At 34.7% G+C, this 25773-nt stretch overlaps 2 pseudogenes; both read right to left on the bottom strand.

Moving 5' to 3' along the window:
• Window positions 1–3381: 3381 nt before the first annotated feature.
• On the bottom strand, window positions 3382–4420 carry LOC149155693 (aspartyl protease family protein 1 pseudogene; annotated as a pseudogene).
• A 91-nt stretch (window positions 4421–4511) lies between these two features.
• LOC149155694 (uracil phosphoribosyltransferase pseudogene) lies at window positions 4512–25773 on the bottom strand (annotated as a pseudogene).

Genomic DNA, 25773 nt, shown 5'->3' on the forward strand with positions numbered 1-25773 from the left:
TCTCGAAGTTCGTAGAATTCAAGACACTGGTTGAGAAAAAAACTGACAAGAAGGTGAAGGCTCTTAGGATTGATAATGGAGGTGATTACTTGTCTACTGAATTTTAAAAATTATGTGAAAAATAAGGCATTCGATGAGAGTTGACAACATCCCATAACCCACAACGAAATATGTTAGATAAGATAAATAACCATAGCATTGTGGGAGAAGTGAGAGAAATGTTGCATGACTGAGGCTTACAACTATACTTGTGGGCTGAGGCATGCAACACAACAATATTTTTGTAGAGCTGGAGTCCTCATCAGATTCTGGGCATGATGACACCAAAGGAGGCTTTCTTGGAGAGAAAGCCAGATGTGTCGTAGTTCAAGATTTTTGGAGCCTCTGTTCACTGCCATGTCTCGAAATAATCAAGGAAGAAGCTAGAGATTCCAACACAATTGGGGGTATATCTAGGTTATAGAGAAACTCCCCATAACTATGGTGTGTACTTGGCATCCCTTAGAATGAGACTTGTGAGAAGGTATGTAAAATATGATGAGGAGTAAACAATGTGCTGCTCTCTTGAGAGGTATCTTTAGATCCCACCAGAAGAGGAGATTTTAGCTCCAAAGGACAAACCTCAAGAAGTTGTGGAGCAACCAGAAATTCAGGAGTAGAGAGTGGAGACAACCACTCAAGAAAAACCATCTAGATAAGGTATAAAAAGAACCAGGGAAGGTGAGAGACTTATGCAGGATGTAAGGGAGAATGTGGGTGCTCCTCCAAATCATCACAGGTAGAGGTGGTCACCAGATCGGTATACTGGCTACATGGATCTAATGACTTAGCTTTTAGAGACTCAGCCATCCTCTTTCAAGGAGATAAATGAGTTGTGGGTTCGTGATGGATCTTCAAGGTAAAGCAGGAAGAAAAATGAACCATAGAGAAGTATAAGGCCATATTTGTGTCCAAAGGGTACTCTCAAGTTGAGGGGATTGAATATGAGGAGACCTTTTCTCCTGTAGCAAGGTACTCATCCATTAGATCAATTCTTGCTTTGGCTATAGACATGGGGTGGAATATCCACCAGATGGATGTAAAAACAACATTCCTAAATGGAGTTATTGAGGAGGAGGTATACATCGATAAACTAGAAGGCTTCGAGATTTTGGATCTAGAGTCTCGTGTGTGCATACTCAAGCGACCATTTTATTCTCTCAAGTAAGAACCCTATGCATGGTACATGAGGATCAATACCTATCTCACCAATTTGGGCTTCACCAAAAGTAAGGTGGATGCAAACCTCTATCATATCTTGGTAGAAGGTAAATTTATCATTATTGTATTATATGTTTATGATTTAATTTTAACTGGTGATGAGAAGCTAATCAGATCTTTCAAGGAGGACCTGTAAGAGAATTTGAAATGAAGGACATGGGTCTCATGCGCTACTTCCTTAGATTGGAAGTATTGTAAGGCAACGGGGAACTGCTTGTCTCTCAAGGAAAGTATGCAAATGAGATACTACAGAGGTTCCACACGGAGAGTTACAAACCCATGGAGACACCTCTAGCGACAAACTAGAGGAAGGAGGTTGCCACTTCACGTGAGGAAGTGGATGCTACCATTTATTGATAGCTAGAGGGTTCACTAATGTACATTGTGAACACATGACGAGATATGTGCTATGCAGTCAACCAACTGAGCCAAGTTATGGTTAGGCCAACCAAATTGTCTTGGAGGGAAGCTAATCATGTTCTACGGTACCTATGAGGCACTACCCAGTTTGGACTAATATACTGATGGATAGATGCAGTGAAGTTGTGTGGCTTCATAGAGGCAGATTCGAAAGGGAGTGCATCAGATGAAAAACGTACAACAGGCGGAATTTTTAGCGTTGAGCCTGTTAGCACTTGAAATTTCACCTCAGGCTGAGAAAGGTAAACCTCAAGGCAACATCAAACCACTTAGCCTCGTAGCTAGCCCTACGGGGCAGGAGAGGGCTCTCTCCGGTCTATCTCGGTCAAAATCTTCAATGGGCGAGATAACCAATAGGGTAACACTGATTTTAGGCTAGTAAACTGATCAAAAGGGTTGATTTGGGATTTTTAGGGTTTTTTAATAAAATGACGGGGTTTTTCTGGGCTGCATGGGGCAAAGAAACAGCTTGAACAGAGAAATATAATAAAAAACACAGATTATCGACTGAGGCAAGGTAGGCAAGAAATTTAACATCAAATTGAGATTAAATGGGATGGCAAGACTGCTGAGGAGCTGACAAGGGCATAGAAGATGAATCCTTGTCAAACAGAAGAAAACATGAAATATTGAACAAACTTAAAGGCAGAGCATACAAATGATGAATTCTACCTTAACACTTCATTTGTTCAATTAGAAATGATCATGAAGTGAAATGAAACATAACAGTTTACATATGAAACAGAAGAAAAACTTATGCTAACTTTCATACCACATGAATCTCAGAAGTCAGAGCTGTGTAATTTCATTAAAAATCTCTGTCAAAAAACTGTACAATGAAGCTCTGTTACACACACCTCTCAGCACTCAGAATTCTCTCTCCCACTAACCTTTACAAATGATTTTTTAATACATTAAATAATCTTTTCTAGGGGAAAACAAATCGACCCCAAAACAGGGGCGTTGTTTCACCTGAAGCTACAAAAATAGAAAAGAATCTCTAAAGATAGAAAAGCCTTCCATTATTCCAGTTTCAATGACCCATGAAAACTAATCCTGGAGCGTAGACTAACTAAAGACAGAAATAGGCAATCGACCTTTGAATGCCACTTTGCAACTGCAGTCAAAAAATAGATCATCGGTCCCTGTTTCTCTGCTATGACAGGTGTCTTTGTTTTGTTTTAGGCGTATTTTGACTTGGCATTCTCATTGATAAGAGAAAACATCACGAAAATCAGGCACTAAACAGAGCAGCCACTATTTAATTAGAGGCTATCAGGTAACGCCCATGTCGAGGGTCAATTGCGCACATCACGTTCCTGGCGTTCCATTCGCTGTGCAAGTCGATTCGCAAAACCAATGCATAAAGCTTTCCTCAAGTTTTTACTAATGCCCCCATTTTCTCGTGAATTTTCTTTTGGCCGCACATCTAGAGATTCATTTGTTATTTTATGCATTATGGCCGAGAGTTGCTGCCTCACATCTTTGGAAAACATCATAGATCTCACCTGTTTGTCGAGGAGAATACATTTTCACATGATAACATTGCTGCGACCGTCAAAGTTTGAGATAAGCAGCCCATCTCATTTGCTGCTATCAGAGCCCTTGCAAGTGAAGGTTCCAATGGAAGCTCTGCCATTTGCCTTCCAATTTTAGTTATCAATCCACCCTCATCAATCGCATCAATTAGGTACAGTTGCTTTAAAGCATCCTCCAAGGACTCACATGGAAAGTCGCATGATCCTTACGTGATGGCTGGTCAAGAAAATCAAAGTTAAGAACATCTACATCTGTAAGGTCCAATGACTTTAAATGAAGCACGGCAGTAGCAAGCGATGAACGTTGAATTTCAGGAATCGTTGCCTCAAGCAATTCATGCTCATACACAGATAATGGATAGAGCCTATAACATTTTCCAGGACGTGTCCTTCCAGCTCTGCCTGCTCGTTGATTAGCCAACTGTGTAAATGAGGTGCCAGTGTCAAAAAGGGCCTGAAAGTCTATTTTGACATTGGCATTTCCCACGTAAAAGTAATGTATTATAAAAAGGAGTTTTGCTTTGGTCTGAACTCCCTTTATCTCCAAAGGCAAACCTTCCAACAATTGAATCGCGTGGGAAACACATAGAGAAAGAATTTGATACAAGGCCTGAATTGTACAAAATGCTCGGGACAGAGATATTATCAATGCCAAGCCCAAGTAGACCATCAGGAGCCGCACCTTCTAGAAATGTGCCTGTTTGTACACTTCCACACCCAAACGTGATAGGTGCCTTCACCGTTCCTTCTTGTGACCCATCTCCAAGAGTCAGATAAAGAATATCCTCCACTAAAGTTCCTACAGTGGATGTATTTGCAGAAAGATATTGAACGCTGTATGGGCATTGATCACTAGTTTTGGAGCATTCATTTTTTAATTGACAGAGAGTATTACTACAAGCAACTGACTTGCTTGTCTGCGAGGCTGATGGACTGTAAGTCTCAAAAATGATACCATTTAATCCATAGCTAGCTGCAGAAACAGGAGCGCACGCTTGGCAATCACAAGGCACCCAGAACACATCACTGCCCGTGTCAAGTGCTACAAGTAATGTTACGTTGGGAGCACCCACTTGAACCATGGTGTAGAATAAATATCCCAACTGCGAAAGCTTCAATGTTTCGTTCCCTTCCAGTTTAGGATTGTTTGCATAGACAAGGCCACCAAATAACTGTAAACCGAGGGAGCAATAGAGACACATTACGCAAAAGATGATGGTAAGATATGGTGTTAAACTGGGAATAAGGTTTTGTCCTTCACGCCAATAAGCATCAAAACCAAATGAAAGTATCTTAAGTGCCATAACTGTGGTCTCCTGCGTCCCCAAGACCTGGAACAATAAAACTGTTTTCATCCAGACCAAGATCAATAGTTCCAGTATAGATATGAAGCCCAGGAAATTTATCACTTAATTTTTGAAGTGCAGGGGAAGCAGCCACAGCCGAAACCACCCGTATATCTTTGGGATCAATTCCCCTGTCCTTCAGTAGATTAATTGTGGCAACAATTGTCCCACCAGTTGCAAGCATTGGATCAGCTACAAGCACACGAGAACCCTCTGGAAATCTTTCTGGCAGTTTGTTCAAATATAAGGTTGTTTGAAGTGTATTCTCATCTCTATAATAGCCAACATGATATGTTTTTGTTGCAGGCAAAATAGATGCAGCATGCTCCACCAATACAAGACCAGCTCTCAAAACTGGCACTATCATCACGGGCTCTCTTGGATCAATGAACTCAATAGATGCAACTCCTAGAGATCGCAACCAATCCCTTGATGCCTCATAGATAAGAAGCCTCCCCAGTTCTGCCATCGCGCTTTCTTATTTATCTTGAAATCATGACTATCATCAAGCTCATAAACTTGTGCAGTGAATCCATTCCCCGCATCCATAATAAGAGCCCACAAATTTGAGCAAGAAGCTCACTACTTATAAAAAGGCCATCTTCATTTCCTTTCTCAACATGCTGTGTAAGTCTTGTATCAGCCACATTATAATGTTATCTCTGTTTTCATCGGCCGACGAGCATTATAAACACTGATCCATTGTGTAGCAGGCATACCAAGCCGAACCTTCAGATCAAGAGCTGCTTCAGGAATTCCCTATATAATGTAAATCCATGTGCCAAGAAGTCTGCAGCAGAGGTTAAGCAACAAGGCCGCAGGCATATGCTTGTCAAGAGATTAAAGTATGCCTTTCATTCCAGCGATTCCTTGGCTAAGTAACCAGATCTGAGCAACCAAATGTATGGAGAGCTGTATAACCAAATGACAACTGAAGACAACTTCTAGACCAGATCAAACAAATGGACATGATTGCTGATGATGTTTTGTTTTCTTTTGTTTGTGCTTTTGCAGAGATAGGAGCTGAGGAAACTGCTGCCATTTGAAGAGCGGGAGAATAAATTACATATTCTAAAACAACACATTTAATGATTTCTTCTTCAAAACAGGGTTTTGAAGAAGAATCAATCTCACACTGACATAAGACGGAGTCTAACAGAGCCCACAATTGTTTCCTCGTACAAAAGTAAGCAAATATTTGTGGTTCTTAGCTCAACAAAAGAAAAATACATGGTTTCAATTCAAGCAACGTGTGAGGTGATTTGGATGAGAAATATAATTGTTGAATTGTTTGGTCAGATGATGGATGCAACTGTGATAATTAGAGTTGAATCAATTTCTCTGAGAATCTTGTTTTCCATGATCGATCCAAGTATATATATATATATATATATATATATATAATTGTTAGGTCCCAATAAGACTAGTGATACACACATTACTATGTCATTGTATCCCTTATTGTTATTTTTGTGCCCCTATTGTCCCCATATTGTTATTTTTGTGTCCTTATATTATTATTGTTAGGTCGGATTTGGTTATATTGTGACCCCTTAGACTCCTATATATAGAAAGGAGGTTTTTTTGTTTGTATCATCCAAGAATTGTTCATTTGTGTAATGTAAAGGAGGTTTCCCCCTCAAAGAGGCTGATTTCTAAGTTGTTGATCTATCTTTTCTATATTTTGTGAGTTGGTTTCATAACATTTGATATCAGAGCTTGGATTCTAGTGTTTCGCTACTCCAAACAGGTCATTGTGGCATTTTCGCTATAATTTTTTGTCTACGATGTTTCAGAAGAAAAACGAAAAACCCATTTTAGCCGAAATATCATTGAATGTTGGGTCCAAATTTTAGATCTTTTCTCGCTATAGTTTCGAAGATATGATCCAAGGAATTTAGGGTTTTTACAGGATCTCGAATTATATCTCAAACATGTGACTTGGGGAAAATCAGCATAAATTTGTTTCTAAGCATCAGATTGAAATTTCGTAAGAAGTTACAGAAAGGGGATGGACCGTAGTTGTCTGTGTATCAGTTTTAGATCCTAAGGTTGAAACAGTGACACATGGTACTTCATGCAATCTCGCTCCACTGAACTAGTCAATAATAAAGCTATTGTGGGAGATTTGGCATATCTCTTCATTGGAGAATCCCATATTGATTAGACTTGTGGGGTTATAAAGTGTACTCATAGGGTTACTGGAAGAATAAATTTTAGACATTGTAGATCCAAATTTACAGAGATACAACAAATTCAATATCGAGCTCCTACAAAGTGAAAAAACGTGTGTAGTTTTTTTTTCGCATAAGTTTGGTTTGAAAAAATTAGTTTGAAGAAATTCAAAGGGCATAGTGAAGCATTATTATCGGTAATTGATTCTCCTAAGAAAGGAAATGGAAACACGTAGTAAGTAACCTGAAAGCTCTAGCATGACTCATGAAGAAGAGGAAGAAATGAAACATGATATATCAAACTTACAAGACCAAGTGCAACAAATTTCACTCGCACAAAAAGTAATAGAAGCTAATATGGATTATTTAAAGAAAGACGTACAAGCTAAGATGTATGGTGTGGAAGCTAAGATGGATGGTTTAAAGAGAAACATAGAAGCTAAGATGGATGGTTTAAAGAAAGGTGTAGAAGCTAAGATGAATGACATGGAAGCTAAGATGGATGGCATGGAAGTTAAGATGGATGGCGTGGAAGCTATGATGGATGATTTAAAAAAAGACTTGGAAGCTAAGCTGGAATATTTAAAGACATATTTGACAAAGTTTCTACAAGAAATGCTTACTAATGGTGAAAGGGTAGTAAAGGAAACTCATGATGAGAACAAAATAAATGTTAATCATGATTTCATAGAATCTAACTTGGATCGAAGAACCACCATGTTCCAAAGATTGATATGAGGAAGTTTGATGGCAAGGATCCCGTATCATGGATATTACAAATGGAGCAATTTTTCAATCTCCATATGTGCAAAACACACAAAAGGTACGCATTGCAACTTTATATTTGGAACCAAATCAGTTTGTATGGTATTGATGGCTTTGCTCTTGTAAACAAATTGTCACTTGGGCTATTTTTACGGATGAAATGATATCACATTATGAGGATATAAAAAGCAAATTTTTTTTTAGCCAATTGATAAATCTCAAATAAAACGGTTCAATGATGGAGCACATTTAGGACTTCCAAAACTTGAATATAAGGGTAAAATATATTCCTTAGGAGCATAGGATTGATGTGTTCATAGGGATTTCAAAGGATAACATCCAACATGATGTTTGCCTTTGGGAACCTGATTCATTGGAGAAGGCATTCAAGGTGGCAAGAAAAATGGAAAGAAAAATTATGGCAACAAGGAATCCTATCACTCACAATCATAAAGATGGAAGTGTTGTTGCCCCTAGCCATCCACAACTTACAAGGCTGACACCACAACAATTGGAAGAAGAAAGAGAAAAAAGGTTTTTTTACAGTTATGATAGAAAATACAATAAAGGTCCTAAGTGTGCTGAGAAGAAATTATTTTACATAGATTGTGAAGAGGAGGAACAAAAGGAACAAGCACTACAACAAAACCTTGTGATTAGCATCTTTTTTTCTTCCTTTTTTGCATCTAGAGCCCTTTTTTGGTGCTATTTGTGTCCATTTATCAAATATGGTGCAAAAATTGATGCAAAGTTTGCACCTATTTTTGCACCAAGTGTTACATCAATTTTAGCAGCATGTGTTGTAAGAGGTTTTGCACCATATTTTACACCGACTTTTACGCTAGGTTATATGCCAAGTTTTGTGCCATCCTTTGCACCATGTTTTGCATCAAGTTTGGCACCTAATTTTGTTTCACTAACTTTTGCATCCTCTATTGTATCCACTTTTTGCGCCTACACTTGCATCAACTTTTGCATCATCTCTTGCATCTTCTTTTGCATCATTTTTAAAATCATTTTTTGCATCCATTTTTGCATATTTTTTGCATCCCCTTTGTGCCAAGTTTTGATTCAAGGTTTGTGTCTAGTTTTGCATCTAATTTTGCACCTATTTTTGTTGCATTGACTTTTACATCTTGTTTTGCATCCATATTTACATCCTCTTTTTCATTTTTTATTGTGTCCACTATTGCATCCATTCTTCTTGTGCCATAATTTGCACTTAGTTTGACACCTCCCTTTGCACCCTTTTTTGTTTCTAAATTTTCATCCACGATTGCATCCTCATATACATCTACATTTTCATCGACTTTTACATCTATTTTTTCATCCCTTTTTATATCCACTTTTGCGTCAAGATTTGTATCAGGTTTTGTGTCTCATGTTGCATCTACTTTTGCATCGAATTTTGTTGCATCAACTTTTGCATCCTATTTTACATCCATTGTTGCACCCATGTTTACGTCCACTTTTACATCCCTCTTTGCATCTTATTTTTCATCTTTATTTGCTTCTTTTTTTGCATCTATCATTACATCCACTTTTGTTGTGACATAATTTGTGCCATGTTTTGTACTTAGTATTGTACCCACGTTTGCTTTCAATTTGCATCCTCTTTTGCATAAATTATTGCATCTATTTTTGCATCCACTTTTGTGTTACGTTTTGTGTCTTATTTTGTATCTTCTTTTGCATGTACTTCCATTACATCCAATTTTTTTTCTCCTATTACACCCATGTTTGCATCCACTTTTACATTCCTTATAGCATCTTGTCTTGCATCTAAGTTTGCATCTTTTTTTGTGTATATTATTACATCCACTTTCTCATCCACTTTTGTTGTGCTATGATTTGTGCCATATCTTATGCCTATTGTTGCAACCCACATTTTCTTCCACTATTGCATCCACATTTGCATCCTCTTTTGTGTCCAAGTTTGCATCAAATATTGTTTATGTTTTTTGCATCCCATTTTGAATCTACTTTTACATCCACTTTTGATTCATCCAATTTTGCAACTAATTTTTTGTCCACTATTGCACCCATGTTTGGCCCATGTTTACATCCCTTTTTGCATCCAATTTTTCCTCCTTTTTGCATTCAAGCCTGTGTCTTTTTTTTTTTTTTTCCATTCAATGTTGTATCCACATTTGTTTCACCACAATTCATGCCAAGTTTTATGCCTACTATTGTTCCCTTGTTTTCTTCCACTTTTTTATCCACTTTTGTGTCGATTTTTCTGTCTTGTTTTGCATCTACTTATGTTGTGTCCACTCTTCATCAAATTTTACGTCTATTTTTACCCCCATTTTTTGTGTTCAATTTTGCATCCCTTTTCCAACAAACATCATATTTTTTGCATTGATGATATTTCTTATGACATTGAAAATTATGACAACTAATGACAATGACAATAATTATGACGATGGTGATAATGAAGATGATGACAATGACATGAATTGTGATTGTTATGATAATGAAAATGATGATAAAGACGATGGGGTTTACACTGACGATGATGATGATGCTAATGACCTTGGACATTCTTCCCACTTTTTAAATGTTGTCACATGGTCATAATCATAATAATTATCTTTGGTGTCATCTTCCAAGTCAACATCATCTGATCATCATTATCATTATTTTCATCTTGGTCATCATCAATGACAATAATGACATGAATGATGATTATGATGTTCATGATGAAGATGACAACAATTATGATAAAAATTATATTAGTTATGATGATGGGGATGATGACAATTATAATGACGATGATAATGGTAGTGATGATGATGATCATTGGTCATCTCTAAAAAATAAAGTTGTTATTTCTCTTACATATATCATCTGCCATAACAACCCTTTTCAAGCAATCGTAACATTTTTTTGGTTGATGCTTACAATACCTATAATTATGAACAATTGACGACAATGTCCATAATCATGATGATGATGATGATGATGATGATGATGACATGAATGGTGATTATGATGATAATGAAATGATGACAACAATGATGACGATGATGGTGGTGATGATGGTGATAATGAAGATGATGCACTACAACAAAACCCTATGATTAGCATCCCTTTTTCTTTCTTTTTTGCATCTGGTGATCATTTTTGGTGCTATTTGTGTCCATTTATCAAATATGGTGCAGAAATTGATGCAAAGATTTCATCAAGTTTTGCACCAAGTCTTACATCAAGTTCAGCACCAAGTATTGTAATAGGTTTTGCACCAGATTTTACACCAAGTTTTACGCCACGTTTTATGCCAAGTGTTGTACCATCCTTTGCACCATGTTTTGCATCAAGTTTGGCACCTAATATTGTTTCACCATCTTTTATATCCTCTACTGCATCCACTTTTTGTGCCTACACTTGCATCAACTTTTGCATCATCTCTTGCATCCTCTTTTGCATCATTTTTTAAATCATTTTTTGCATCCATTTTTGCATATTTTTTGCATCCCCTTTGTTCCAAGTTTTGCATCGAGGCTTGTGTCTAGTTTTTGCATCTAATTTTGCATCTAATTTTGTTGCATTGACTTTTAAATCTTTTTTTGCATCCATATTTACATCCTCTTTTTCATCTGTTATTGTGTCCACTATTGCATCCATTTTTCTTGTGCCATAATTTGCACCTAGTTTGACACCTCCCTTTGCACCCTTTTTTGTTTTTAAATTTGCATCCATGATTGCATCCTCATATACATCTAGGTTTTCATCGACTTTTACATCTATTTTTAATCCCTTTTTATATCCACTTTTGTGTCAAGATTTGCATCAGGTTTTGTGTCTTGTATTGCATCTACTTTTGCATAGAATTTTGTTTAATCAACTTTTGCATCATATTTTACATCCATTGTTGCAGCTATGTTTATGCCCACTTTTACATCCCTTTTTGAATCCTATTTTTCATCTTCATTTGCTTCTTTTTTTGTATCTATCATTACATCCACTTTTGTTGTGACACAATTTGTGCCATGTTTTGTACTTACTATTGTACCCACATTTTCTTCCAATTTTTCATCCATCTTCACATTCTCTTTTGCATAAAACATTGCCTCTATTTTTGCATCCACTTTTGTGTTAGGTTTTGCATCTCATTTTGTATCTTCTTTTGCATGTACTTCCATTGCATCCAATTTTGTTTCTCATGTTGCACCCATATATGCATCCACTTTTACATCCCTTATAGCATCTTGTCTTGCATCTAAGTTTGCATTTTTTTTTGTCTATTATTACATCCACTTTCTCATCCACTTTTTTTGTGCTATGATTTGTGCCATATCTTATGCCTATCATTGCAACCCATATTTTCTTCCACTATTGCATCCACATTTGTATCCTCTTTCCTGTCCAAGTTTGCATCAAATATTGTTTATGTTTTTTGCATCCCATTTCGAATCTACTTTTACATCCACTTTTTATTCGTCCAATTTTGCAATTAATTTTGTGTTCACTATTGCACCCATGTTTGGCCCATGTTTACATCCATTTTTTCATCCAATTTTTCCTCCTTTTTGCATTCATGTTTGTGTCTTTTTTTCTTAACATTCATTGTAGTATCCACATTTTTTTCACCACAATTCATGCTAAGTTTTATGCCTACTATTGTGCCCATGTTTTCTTGCACTTTCTCATCCATGTTTGAATCCTATTTTGTGTTCAAGTTTGCATCAAATATTGCATCTAAATTTTCATCCACTTTTGTGTCAATTTTTCTGTCTTCTTCTGCATCTACTTATGTTGTGTCCACTCTTCATCCAAATTTACGTCTATTTTTACCCCTATTTTTTTTGTTCACTTTTGCATCCCTTTTCCAACACACATCATATTTTTGCATTGATGATATTTCTTATGACATTGAAAATTATGAACAACTGATGACAATGTTAATAATTATAACGATGATGATAATGAAGATGATGACGATGACATGAATTGTGATTGTTATGATAACGAAAATGATGATAAAGATGATGAGAGTTACAATGACAATGATGATGATGATGCTAATGACCTTGGCCATTCTTCCCAATTTTTAAATGTTGTCATGGTCAAAACTATAATAATTATCTTTGGCATCATCTTCCAAGTCATCATCATTATTTTCGTCTTGGTCATCATCAAGAACAATAATGGCATGAATGATCATTATGATGTTCATGATGAAGATGACAACAATTATGATAAAAATTATAATAGTTATGATGATGGGATGATGACAATTATAATGACGATGATAATGGTAGTAATGATGATGATCATCAATCATCTCTAAAAAATAAAGTTGTTATTTTTCTTGCATATATCATGTGTCCTAACAACCCTTTTCGAGCACTCGTAACATTTTCTTGGTTGATGATATTTCTTATGATGCCTATAATTATGAACAATTGATGACAATATCCATAGTGATGATGATGATGATGATGATGATGAAGACATGAATGGTGATTATGACGATAATGAAATGATGACAATAATGATGACATTGATGGTGGTGATGATGGCAATAATGAAGATGATGACCCTCCCTCTAAACTAGGGAGGTACTCATAATGAGACAAAAAATTACTCTCAAGTTGAAATATTCATATAAGAAGGGATATGGATTGATAAGCATCAATGGTTATTTACATCATCATAGGCAACATTGTCAAAATAGTAAGGCCTTGACTAACACGTTTATCTCTCCATTAGATCAGAGCAAAATGTTGGGACGCATAAATTTGGACACCATTGCCTCTCTAGGCACTTACCCCACCAGGATGCTCACCAGGTATGTCCTCACATGATCATTTCCTAATCCACTATCATAATATTTGACACCAGGAAATGTCAATCCTCATGAATATTCTTATCTTGGATTAATGTATTTGACTTATGGCGATTAGACCTAGTCAAAGTCCAAATTCTCAAAGAATATTGGTCCCATATGTTTATCCAATCCAACATTCTCCCTACTAGTGTCTTTACTAGGCTTACGATTGTTAGTCCTAGCCATAGTACATGACACATGGATAATATGGTGTCTACCCTCACTCCCTCTCAATGAGAGAGGAGACATCCACAAGCATAAGATTTTCTCAAGAATACCCATCATTTTCATAGAGAATAACATCATTAACTTGTTTTCATCAAATGACGCCTTTATGATTAAGCATTCATAGATTTGTGGCAAAATATTTTGCCTTTTGTCATTTGTGATGAAATAAAATAAAAAAGTGAAGGCCAAAATCATTAACGATACACCATATTGATTTATCTAAGTCTAAACTCTAAGGTAGAAGTGAAAATTCATGTAAATCTTATATCTATGAGTTTTGCCAAACTTATGAAAACCTTATTCCCTAAGTCCTATATTTAAGAAAATGAAAAAGAAAGAAAAATAAGGGCCAATGAATGGTAACTCATGTATTCACTCCCTCTTTGGAAAATATATGAATACATACACTCCTAGTCACACTTGATCACATGTTTGTGATGGTTAAATCATGAATTCCTCTTTTCTCCTTGCATTTTCACTTCATCATTTAAGCACCTAATTGAGGATCTAGGGATAGTTTGTTGCCTAAGTCTTTCATGTCTACTCTTGGTTTACTTATGTCACACTACTGTCAATTTATGTGACGGAGTGAAATACATACGTTTGTGGAGTTATTAGAGTGGTGTATTAAGTTAGTCACCACACACACATGTATTACATCTAATTGATCCACATGTGTGGGTTGGAGACTCATTCCTTGACAACTTTAATGGAGACTACTTTATGGCTTTAATGGTATGGCTTACAAAATATCTTTTTAAACATTGTGATTCATCCTTTCTTTTCCTCAAGACACTTGATAATATTGAAGTCACTCCCAATAATCCATGGAGATGGGGGGTATAAATTACTTGTGCTAGAAATAGAATTGAGAAATAGAGGTTTTCCATTTGTGATATTGGAGTCATAGACATTGGATACATGGTGGTAGTCCTCGATGTCAATTAACTAAAATTGTATTGTCATAATGCGAAAAGAGGTAAACATATTGGTAACCTTGATGTCTTGATCATTTCAAATAATAACCATTCCACCCAAGTATCTCTAAGCATAAATCACTACTACTTGGAAATTCCTCACCCATTTTCTAATTATATGAGGTAGAACCTCACTTAATATTTTTGCTTCTTATATCAACATTATTTATGGGTGCTTTGCATACCATTTTTCTTTTAGGAGTCTTTGTTTTCCTTTACTATTGATGCCCCTCATGTTCCATGAGACTATTTTCATTGAGAATTTACATAGAACATAGAAAGGAAGTATAATGTGAATTAAAAAAAACATGTCTCAAGATTTAAGTGCTTGGACAATTCCACTTCATGACTCCTATATTTCCTTAACGTGGGACCAAATGCTGAACTTGATGGCCTTAAGGGAAATTGACCAATGAAAATCTAAAAAAGAGGTGACTTTTGACTTTATCACATACAATTTAATATACTAAAAAAAATATCCATAACAATTTCATCAATCAATGAATCATTAAAAAAAATTATCCAAAACAATTTCATCAAGCAATGAATCATTGCATTATAAAATACAATCTATAAACATTTTGGGAATTTTTGCTAAAACATGCTCAAAAACCAACATATTTAACAATAATATGGACAATAACACATTTTGATAAATTAAATAACATATTATCAAGCCTAAAAAATGTCACTAACAGAAAACTATAAAGCATGCAACTAATGGAAGTGACCACTCAAGGCCACCATAAGACAACTAATCTATTAAGATGAAGATTAATGGGGACAAATATCTACAAAGGACAAAGGCAAACCTATTTTAACTTTATTGTTTTATTAGCCTGGTTAAAGATGAACATTTCAAGATACCATGAAGAACATAATTAGTTTTATTACATTAAGAAAATCCAAGCACATTCTATAACTTAGCAAGGAAGAGATGTATAACACCCATGTCAATGACACAACACATGCCATTGGGTTACTTTTGTATATATAATTTAAACTCCTATCATAAAATCACAAATTTAGCATGAATGGAATGTTTAAAATCCATTTTTATAAAAACAAAATATAATTTTTCTTATAGAAAAAAAAACCAAAAACTAAATATATTTTTTTAGAAAATAAAAAAATACTAAAACTAAATACATATTAAAAAAAACTAAAACATAAGCAAACTAGAGTTTGAATTTGACACTCTTGTTCACTTTTGGAAACTCATATGGTGGAATATGATCTCTTTATCCTCATATTTAGCTTTTTCCTAAAAAGTAAAAGCATACAAAAGCGGGAAAGAGCCATAAAGCACTGGGAAGCTTTTTCCTAAGCACAAAAGCATCTAAAAAGTGGAAAAGGCCATTTTTATATGAGGAAACATTATTCACCGAAAAGATTTTTCCCAAATTGAACTAATGAGGAATTTGGGAAATATTCATAGCCTTCACTTTCCTATATATTGGAGGCTTGGCCATTCAAAAAATGATGGGAATTACTGTATTGTCATGGTGCTGAGATCTATCTTGAGAGGGAGAGTTTTCGAGCTATGAGTTGGGGGAGGTGTTGTTGCAACTACATCTGATTGTTGTAACTTTCGTCCAACTCCTTTATTCATATAGATCAATTGTTCTTCCTTCCATATGTTTCTGTTCATTCTTTGCTTCTTCTATTTAACTAATGGATGTATGGAATTTTGGTTTGTATTTATTTATTCAATAATATTTATATGTTTCTGATAGTTTCGATTATCAAGATCTTATGCTGTGAAGGTTTCATTATTCTCTCTCTTATGTGTAGGACCAAGCTTTGGAGCTAGCGAGGAGCGCTTCCTAGCTATTCTAAAAACTCCAAGAAGACCTGCATGTGAGGACTCACAAGAATTCATTATCTTTTTCTTAATCTATACTCTACATCTTGATCTACTAAGAATCCTAAGCCTTATAACAACCTTTCTCTTAATTGGTTTGTCCTAGGTTTTCAAGATAAACTGAGAGGGTTTTATTTTCATCTAACAGTGCATTAAATCCTACAGCAAAATGATATTTAGAAACTTTAATATATTTCACTATGTAAATGAACTTAGTAAAATGAACCCATAGAGGGGGTCATAAATGGAAACAAAAGTAAAACTCTAAACAAGAAGCCAAAAGTGGATTTAACCGTGCATGCAAAATTGGGAGTAGAATTGGATGTTAAACTAGCCATCAAAACAAGATGCAAACAATGACACAAAAAGGGTTTTAAAGTAAAATAAAAAAATGGTGCAACACTAGACACAACGAAGGGAACAAAATAGGGCATATGAAACGATATCGAATTGGGCACAAACAAGGATGCAAAAATGGACACCAAAATGAGGATTCAAAGAATGGTGTAAAATTAGGATGAAAAAAGGATGTAAGAAAATATGCAAAATGGGACTAAAAAAGGGTGAAACCTAGGATGTCAAAAATTATGCATAACTAGATGAAAATTCAAACTAAAATCTAGGTGCAAAATGAGATGCAAATGTGGACACAAAATGTGGCAAAAAAAATGATGCAAATTTGGAAGCCAAAAAGGATGAAAAATTAGATACCAAAAAGGATGCAATTTGGACATAAAAAAATGGTGCAAAATTGGACACAAACGAAGAAAAAATGGTGCAAAATTGGACATAAAAGAAGAAAAAATGGTGCAAAAATGGGCATAAAAATGGCTCAAATTTGGATGCAACATTGGATGTAAAATGAGATTGCCGCAAATCATTCAGAACTTGGTGCAAAAACAAATGAAAAAGTAGCCGAAAAAAATGGCTCAAAATTGAACGTAACAATAGACACAAAATGGGATGCAAAGGTGGATGCAACATATGGTTCAACATAGGATGCAAATTTAGATGCTCAAAAGGATGCAAAATTGGATGCAACAAATGGTGTTAAAAATGATGCTAAATTGGATGAAACAAATGATGCAAATTTAAATGCAAAATATGGTGCAAAATAGGATGCAAAAAAGGGAGATAAATAAAACGCAAAAGTGGATGCAAAAAATGGTGCAAAAACGCATGAAAAATTTGACACTAAATTAGATTCAACCTATGGTGCAAAATTGGATCGAAAAAATGGTGTTAAAAAAGGGATAAAAACTAGCACAAAAATAGATGTAAAAATAAGTACAAAATTAGAAGCAAAAAATGGCATTGAAGACCAGATGCAAAAATTGGCACAAACTGGATCTAAAAGGAGGCACTAAATCAGATGCCAAACATGGTGTAAAAATCAATGCAAATTATGACACAAAACTAGAAGCAAAGAATGCCACAAAAGAGGAAGCAAAAAATGATGCAAAAAAAGATGCAAAAAATGATGGAAAATTTGGCGTAAAAAAGATGAAAAATTTGGTGCAAAAAGGTCGCTTTAAAAATTGTACAATACAACCAGATTTAGTGCTAGGCTACTCATCCCAATTGAGAAAAAAATGCACTAAAATATGGTGCTAAATCTGGCGCAAATTACCTGTTTTGTTGTAGTGAAGAAATGTCAAAAGAAGAGGATATACACCACAAACAAACCCTAGAGAAAGAATAAATGAATTTGACCATGTCTTGTAATGCATTGGTTGGAATTACCACTCAAACTATAAAGATAGAAGGGCATATCAAGAAGAAAAAGGTAATAGCATTGATTTATTTTGGCAGTACCCATAATTTTATTCATTGTAAGATAGCCAAGGAATTGAATTGCTTCCTATATCCAGCACCAGAGTGTCAAGTGATGGTTGCAAGTGGAGGAATGATAAATTGCTCAGGAAAGTGCCATAATATCAAGCTATCCATGGGATAATATGTATTTAATAGCCCAATGCTTTCCATTCCAATGGGTGGTGCTGATGTTGTCCTAAGAGTCCAATGGTTACAATCCTTCGGTACAATAGCTTTTAATTTTCAAGAACTTTTCATGAAATTTTCTTCAGAAGGAAAGGAAGTTGAATTAAGGGGTATAGCAGGAAATTTGGAAAAGATAATAAGCTCTAACGGAATGAAAAAGATTCTAAAGAAAGAACAACGAGGCATAATTTCACAATTATGTTCACTAGAGGATCCCACATCGTAATCATCTATTTCTCCAGATCTCCAAAAAGTCTTGGACAATCATTCCAAGGTATTTGAGACTCCAAAGGCCTCCCACCTATTCATGATCATGGTCATGCTATTTATTTGATTCCAGGAAGTGTTCCTCCAAACATCACGCCTTACAGATATCCCTACTCCCAAAAGAGTGAAATTGAACGTATGGTTGCAGAATTGCTAGAGGCTAGTATAATTCAACCTAGTCAAAGTTCTTTCTCTGCTCTAGTAGTATTAGTTCAAAAGAAGGATGGATCATGGCGCATGTTTCCAGATTATAGGGAGCACAACAAGCTCACTATTAAAGATAAATTTCCCATTCCTGTCATTGATGAATTATTAGATGAATTGCATGGATCAATTTACTTCACCAAGTTGGATCTTCGTTTAGGATATCATCAAATCAGAATGAGGATTGAAGACATTCCAAAAACAACATTTAGAAATCATGAGGGTCATTATGAATTTTTGGTCATGCCTTTTGGCCTTACCAATGCACCTTTTACATTTCAAGGTTTGATGAATTCCATTTTCAAACCCTTCCTTACAAAATTTGTGTTACTATTTTTTGATGATATACTAATCTATAACAAGTCTTGGAAGGATCTTGTTCAACATGTTGACAGGGTGCTCAAACTATTGGAGGAGAAACAATTATATGAAAAAGGCTCCAAATGTTTCTTTGGAGTACAAGAGTTGGAATATCTGGGGCATATTTTATCTCATGAAGGTGTTAAGGTAGACCCTAGCAAAATTAAAACCATTAAGGAATGGAAAATAACCACATCCATAAAGCATCTACGAGGATTTTTCAAGTTGGCAGGGTATTATCACAAGTTTGTTAAGAATCATGGGAGAGTAGCATCACCTCTAACAACATTATTGAAGAAAGATACATTTTCATGGACTCCAGAAGCAACGAAGGCCTTTCAACATCTTAAAGAGGCAATGTGTCAAGCACCAGTCTTAGCTACACCGGACTTCACAATTTTTTTTATTGTGGAATGTGATGCCTTAGGAAATGGAATTGGTGTTGTTTTAATGCAAGAAGAAAGACCCATTTATTTCGAAAGTCGTCCAATCAAAGGAAAGTATTTACACAAAGCTATTTATGAGAAGGAAATGTTGGAAATACTACATGCACTTAAGAAATTGCGAACCCATCTAATGGGAAGACACTTCAAGGTAAAAACAGATCATGATAGTCGTAAATACTTTTTAGAACAAAGATTATCTTTAGAAGAGCAGCAAAAATGGGTCACAAAGATGTTGGGTTATGACGTTGAAATCATCTACAAGAAAGGGAAGCAAAATGTTGTGGCAGATGCACTCTCGAGAAAGGATGAGGATGTGGAAGCATTTCTTTGCACCATTTATATTATCCAACCAGATTGGATAAACGAAGCAAGGGATGAATGGAAGAATGACGAAGAAGTGTGAGAACTCATTCAAAAGTTACAAAAAAATCCCAGTACATCTGATACATTTAGCTGGAAAAATGATTCGTTTTGGTATAAAGATCGGTTATACCTATGTAATAATTCGCAACTCAAGCAAAAGATTATTAGGGAATTGTACACCTCTCCCTTAGGAGGTAACTCGAGATTTCTAAAAACTTACCCCAAGGTTAAGAAGTAATTTTTTTTGTGATGGCCTTAAATAAGATATTCAAAAGTTTGTGGCGAAATGTTTGGTTTCCAAACAAAATAGAGTTGAAACAATTAAGACCCCAGGTCTCTTACAACATTTATCCGTTCCAAGCCCACATTGGGATGAGGTTTCAATGGATTTTATCATAGGTTTACCCAAGTCTAAAGGAAAGAGTGTTATCATGGTGGTATTTGATAGACTTACCAAGTATGCACAATTTTGTGCATTATCTGATCAATTTAAAGCAAGTACAATTTCTACTGCATTTATGGAAACAATTCAAAAGCTACATGGAAACCCAAAGATTATTGTAAGTGACAGAGATCCCATTTCCACTGGAAATTTTTGGACAAAATTATTTTCTTGTCTTGGTACTCAGTTAGCTCATACCTCATCTTATCATCCTCAATCTGATGGGAAAACTGAGATAGTAAACAAATGTTTGGAAGGATATCTCCGTTTCTTTGTATCTGATAAATAGACATAATGGGTCAAATGGTTGCCTCTGGGTAAATGGTTGTATAAAACTTCCTTCCATACTGCAACAAAAATGACCCCATTTATGGCACTTTATGGATATCATCCACCATCTGTTACATCATATTTAATAGAAAATTAAAAGGTTTAAGTAGTGGAAGATCACATCGAGCATCAACAACAAGTTCTCCAACTCTTAAAGGATAACCTCACCTTGGCGCAGAATAGAATGAAACAACATGCATATCAACATCGTAGTGAAAGAAGTTTTGATGTAGGTGATTGGGTATTCCTATGGCTACAACCATATAAACAAATGTCCCTCAAGCAATCTAAGAAGGATAATAAATTATCACCAAAGTATTATGGTCCGTACAAGGTGTTGCAAAAGATAGGTACTATGGCATACAAATTGGAGCTTCTTGTAGCTTTGCAAGTACACCTAGTTTTCCATGTTTCATGCTTAAAGAAGGTTATAGGTGACAAGCTCCCAGTCCAAATGATATTGCCAGAACTTGATGAGAAAGGAAAAATCATATTGGAACCTAAAGCAGTCAAAGAAACAAGAACTCAATAGCTAACAAATCGATCAATTTCAGAGTATCTCATCAAGTGGAAGAACTTACCTGTTGAAGATTCCACATGGGAGGATGAGAATTTTATACAGAATCATACAAAACTACTCAAGCATTGAGGACAACCCATTTTTTAAGGAGAGGGGCATGTTAGGTCACTATAATACTAGTGATTCCCCCATTATTATTGTCATTGTATCCCTTATTGTTATTGTTATGCCCTATTGTCTCCATATTGTTATTATTGTGCCCCATAGAAGCCCACTATTGTTATTTTTGTGCCCTTATATTATTATTGTTAGGCTGGATTTGGTTATATTGTGACCCCTTAGAATCCTATATATCGAAAGGAGGTTTTTTCATTTGTATCATCCAATAATTGTTCATTTGTGTAATATAAAGTAGGTTTCCCCATCGAAGAGGCTGATTTCTAAGTCGTTGATCTATCTTTTTATGAGATGGTTTCATAATAGTAATTTTCTTACAATACATTCCAACAGAGGAACAAGATGTTGACATTTTGGCAAAGGCTTTGTCAAGAGGGAAGTTCAAGTTCCACAGGTGGAGGATAGGGGTGGTTGATAATCCCTTTCTTGTTGAAAGGGAGTGTTGAAAAATGAAGCAAGAAATTCTCAATTTGATTTTTCCTTGATTAAATTGAGAAACTTTGAAATTCCATATTAGCAGATAACTTGGATGATGTTAAATTCTGTGACATGGCTTCTGTCACCCAATTTACTCAGTAAATTGGAGTTGGAGGAGTTAAAGTTTAGTTCAACATGTGTGATTTCTAATTTGTAGCAATCAAGGCCAATTATCTCAGGTTGTTTTCAGTTAAACTAGTTCAAACTTTTGGAGGAACTAGTGGAAGGTCAGTTAAGTAGTGAGACTTTAGTCAAAATCTGTGATCAGCCATTTAATTGATCAATCAACCCAAGATCTCTAGTGCATGTTAAAAATTCAAGTTCCACAGGATTGATGGAGATTTCAAGGCAGTGTAACATCAATTTTAGACTAGTATTGAGTGTATAGGTGTTGCATGCAGTCAGATGATTAAGCTAAAGGAATTTAATAATCAATTTGAGGAATTTCCTAAATAATAGGGGCCTAATTCCTCAAGGAACAATGCGAGGAAATAAAAGCTCAGGCATAGGAATACTTTGACTAAGTCTAGGTTAGATCCTTTTAGTGAGAAGAGAGATTCTCAGTTGAGCAAAGAAATTGTAATAGATATATATTCTTTTGATTTAATGCAAGCAAAAATTGGGGTTTTTAGCAATTTCCTAGAAATTGTAATAGATATATATTCTTTTGATTTAATGCAAGCAGAAATTGGGGTTTTTAGCAATTTCCTTTCCTCGGGAAAAATACTTATTGCATGTACAAATTTTTTGCTCTAGATTGTGAATTACTTTCTAAAGAGAAGTAGAGTAGGTTTGTTTGTTGTGATCTTAGTTAAAATTTCATGAGAAACTACAAATATACAACATAATTTCTACAATTAATAATATTTAACATGTTTATTCATTATTATTGTATTGCATATATAATGCTACTAGTTTCATTGCTAAATTTCATAAAATGGTTATAACTTTGGCATCTAATAGGATCATTTATTATTTTGGCATATTCAGAGGCCTCTCTACCATTTGATATGTAATTCATGGAATTAATGGGAGAAAAAAACATAATTAAGAATTGGACATTAATCTCTCAAGAATCTGAAATCCACCATCCTCTCAACCATTAGTATGTAATTCATGGCATTAATGGGAGAGAAAAAATTATTTAAGAATTGGATGTAAATATCTCAACAATCCAGCATCCTCTCAGCCATTTAGTATGTAATTCATGGCATTAATGGAAGAAAAACACATAATTAAGAGTGGGATGTAAATATCTCAACAATACACAATGCACCATACTTATAGGAGCTCATCATAAATATAATATTTTTTCCTATTTCACACAAAACTATTTAGTGAATATGTTTGGGATTAACAATATATTAAATTTGATAAATTTTAATAACCGATATGCTTTTGATTAAGTTTATATATGAACTTGTATACACTAAAACTTATTAAAAAGGGAAAGATTTATAATAATGAGAATTGTGATTACATTCATTCAATTTATAGCCTCATTAAATCTTCACTTCTTTGTTTTCCAAAATGATCATTCCCCTTTTCATGATTCCATACATACCATACTCTTTCACTTTCTTTTATTTCTAGCAACACTAATATCATAGTGATAATACTTACATATATTTTAAGAGTATTTAATATATTTTAAAAACTACTTCACACCGCTCTTTTCTCTACCTCATCCACAACCCTCAAACATGGAGACATTCTTTGTAGTATTAGTACTTGGAACAAATTTTTTGAAGTTAATGGAATTCTTACAAAAGCTTGGAAAAATGTAATCATAGAATTAGGATCACATTTGCATAATAAAAAATGTAAGAATATTTTTCACACCATAACACTGGCATAAGTCTTAAAATTGAAATATATGTAACCTAATTTTTAATATAATTAAACTTATGAATTATCCTATAAATCTTAGTATTTTATTAATTTTCACGTGAATCAGTGACTTCCATTACATATTACGTTGTAAGGCGTTCCTTTGGGATGAACTCCCCTCTCATCTTCATTTGCTTCACTATGCTCCATCTAATCTAATGTTAGATGATTTAAATGTATTCCACTGTTGGATCCACTCCATGTCTGTACTGTTAGCAAACTCCTTCATTTATGCCACCTTAACTAATAACTAACTGAACCACACAATCCTTCCATGATATGCCCTATCATCTCAATCACCCTTAGCAAGTTTTTGTGACATGCATAAGATTCTGGGCATGACTGGTTTTATTAGATTTAGTAAACAATTTTCTTGTTTTTATTTGAGACAATTTTGTTTACCTTGACTATATTTTCTTTGAATTGCATTGAAGGGATAGATTTTCATGGAAGTCATACTGAAAATCTCAGAATCAGTAATTTAATGGAAAATGGTCTCCTAGGTTATTATGGTCAGCTAACAAGCTTACAAAGATCATGGAATAATTTGAAGAGTACAAAATTTTTATCATGGAAGAGCTGGGTCTAGACCATATGGGCTATATCGAGGTCATATTTACTCCCTACAAATCTAATTTTCAAATAAAGTTATTCATTTTTGTTTTATTTTTGTTGTAGATGACTCTCAATCTATAATTTCTACTCAATTTTATCAAGAAATTGAAAATCTTGTGTATAAAACACTGGTGAATATTACCGACGTTTTAAATTTGGTATTACCATAAACTATGATAGAGAAATCTTGTCTGTGCAATTTACTAATACATAATAGACAGCATATTTATGTTTATATTGTGCTCAAGTAGTTTATCTGATTAATTCCCTTTTAAAACTAAATTCCAAGAGAAAATAAAACACCTTGATGTAATGAAAACATAATCCTTCATTGGAATATAAGAAAATAAACTATGACAGAGGAATCTTGTCTATGCAATTTACGAAGACATATTGGACAAGATCTTTTTGTTTATACTATGCACAAGTAAGTTGTTTGATTAATTTCCCTTTTAAATAAAATAAAATAAAATCTCGGTAGTATAATAAAATATAAATTTCCACATATGAAGTATATATATTTGAAATATAGTGTTGATGACATTTTCTATATAAAAAAAGAAAAACTCCTTGTAATTCATTCAAAAAATGATTGTCAAAAGTATGTATAGTTACAATTTTGAAGATAACCAAGGAATTTGACAGAGACAAACTATATTAGCAGTCACTAGAAAATACTAGCAAAAATATCCTTCTCGATTACATCATGCAGTCTCAAAGAGAAAACCCAAAATAAAATCTGAGATACGGTCTCTATATAGAGTCCATTGTTTATTTGGAAAAAAAATTTAGGCTCCTGGTCATTCCTTCTTAAAAAAATATATTGTAACCCCATTCATGGCAATTAGTGCAACCCATCTAATTGAATCTAATACCCTTTCTTAGGATGGAAGTAGATCCTTAGAGGTAAGAAGAAAATATGGGAAGAAGAATACAAAACCCATAAGTAAAACTCATTTAAGATAAAGTGTTGACTCTATCAAAGTGTTGTAAATCTTGAATGGCCAGTTTGTAGTTGTGCCCATACATAAATTGTAACATCGTCCTCCCACACTTATCCAAGCTAATCGGTCCACCGGGGTAAATATGTGATGACGGGTTACTATTAAATGATGCAACTCCCCAAGTATAGTTAAGTAAGTTGAATCAACAAACGAAAACCAAACTAACCGTCCCCAAGAGCTATAGAAATCCCAAATGCTGACCAACCACTCCAGGTGCCAAACCGCTGAGTTAAATGGATTTTTAACTGAACTAAACCCTCGGTCTCTCCCAT

This window comes from Pinus tabuliformis, chromosome 9 (genome assembly GCF_031772625.1).
Source record: "Pinus tabuliformis cultivar Carrire ecotype Pingquan chromosome 9, CPIR1, whole genome shotgun sequence".
Classification (NCBI taxonomy): domain Eukaryota; kingdom Viridiplantae; phylum Streptophyta; class Pinopsida; order Pinales; family Pinaceae; genus Pinus; species Pinus tabuliformis.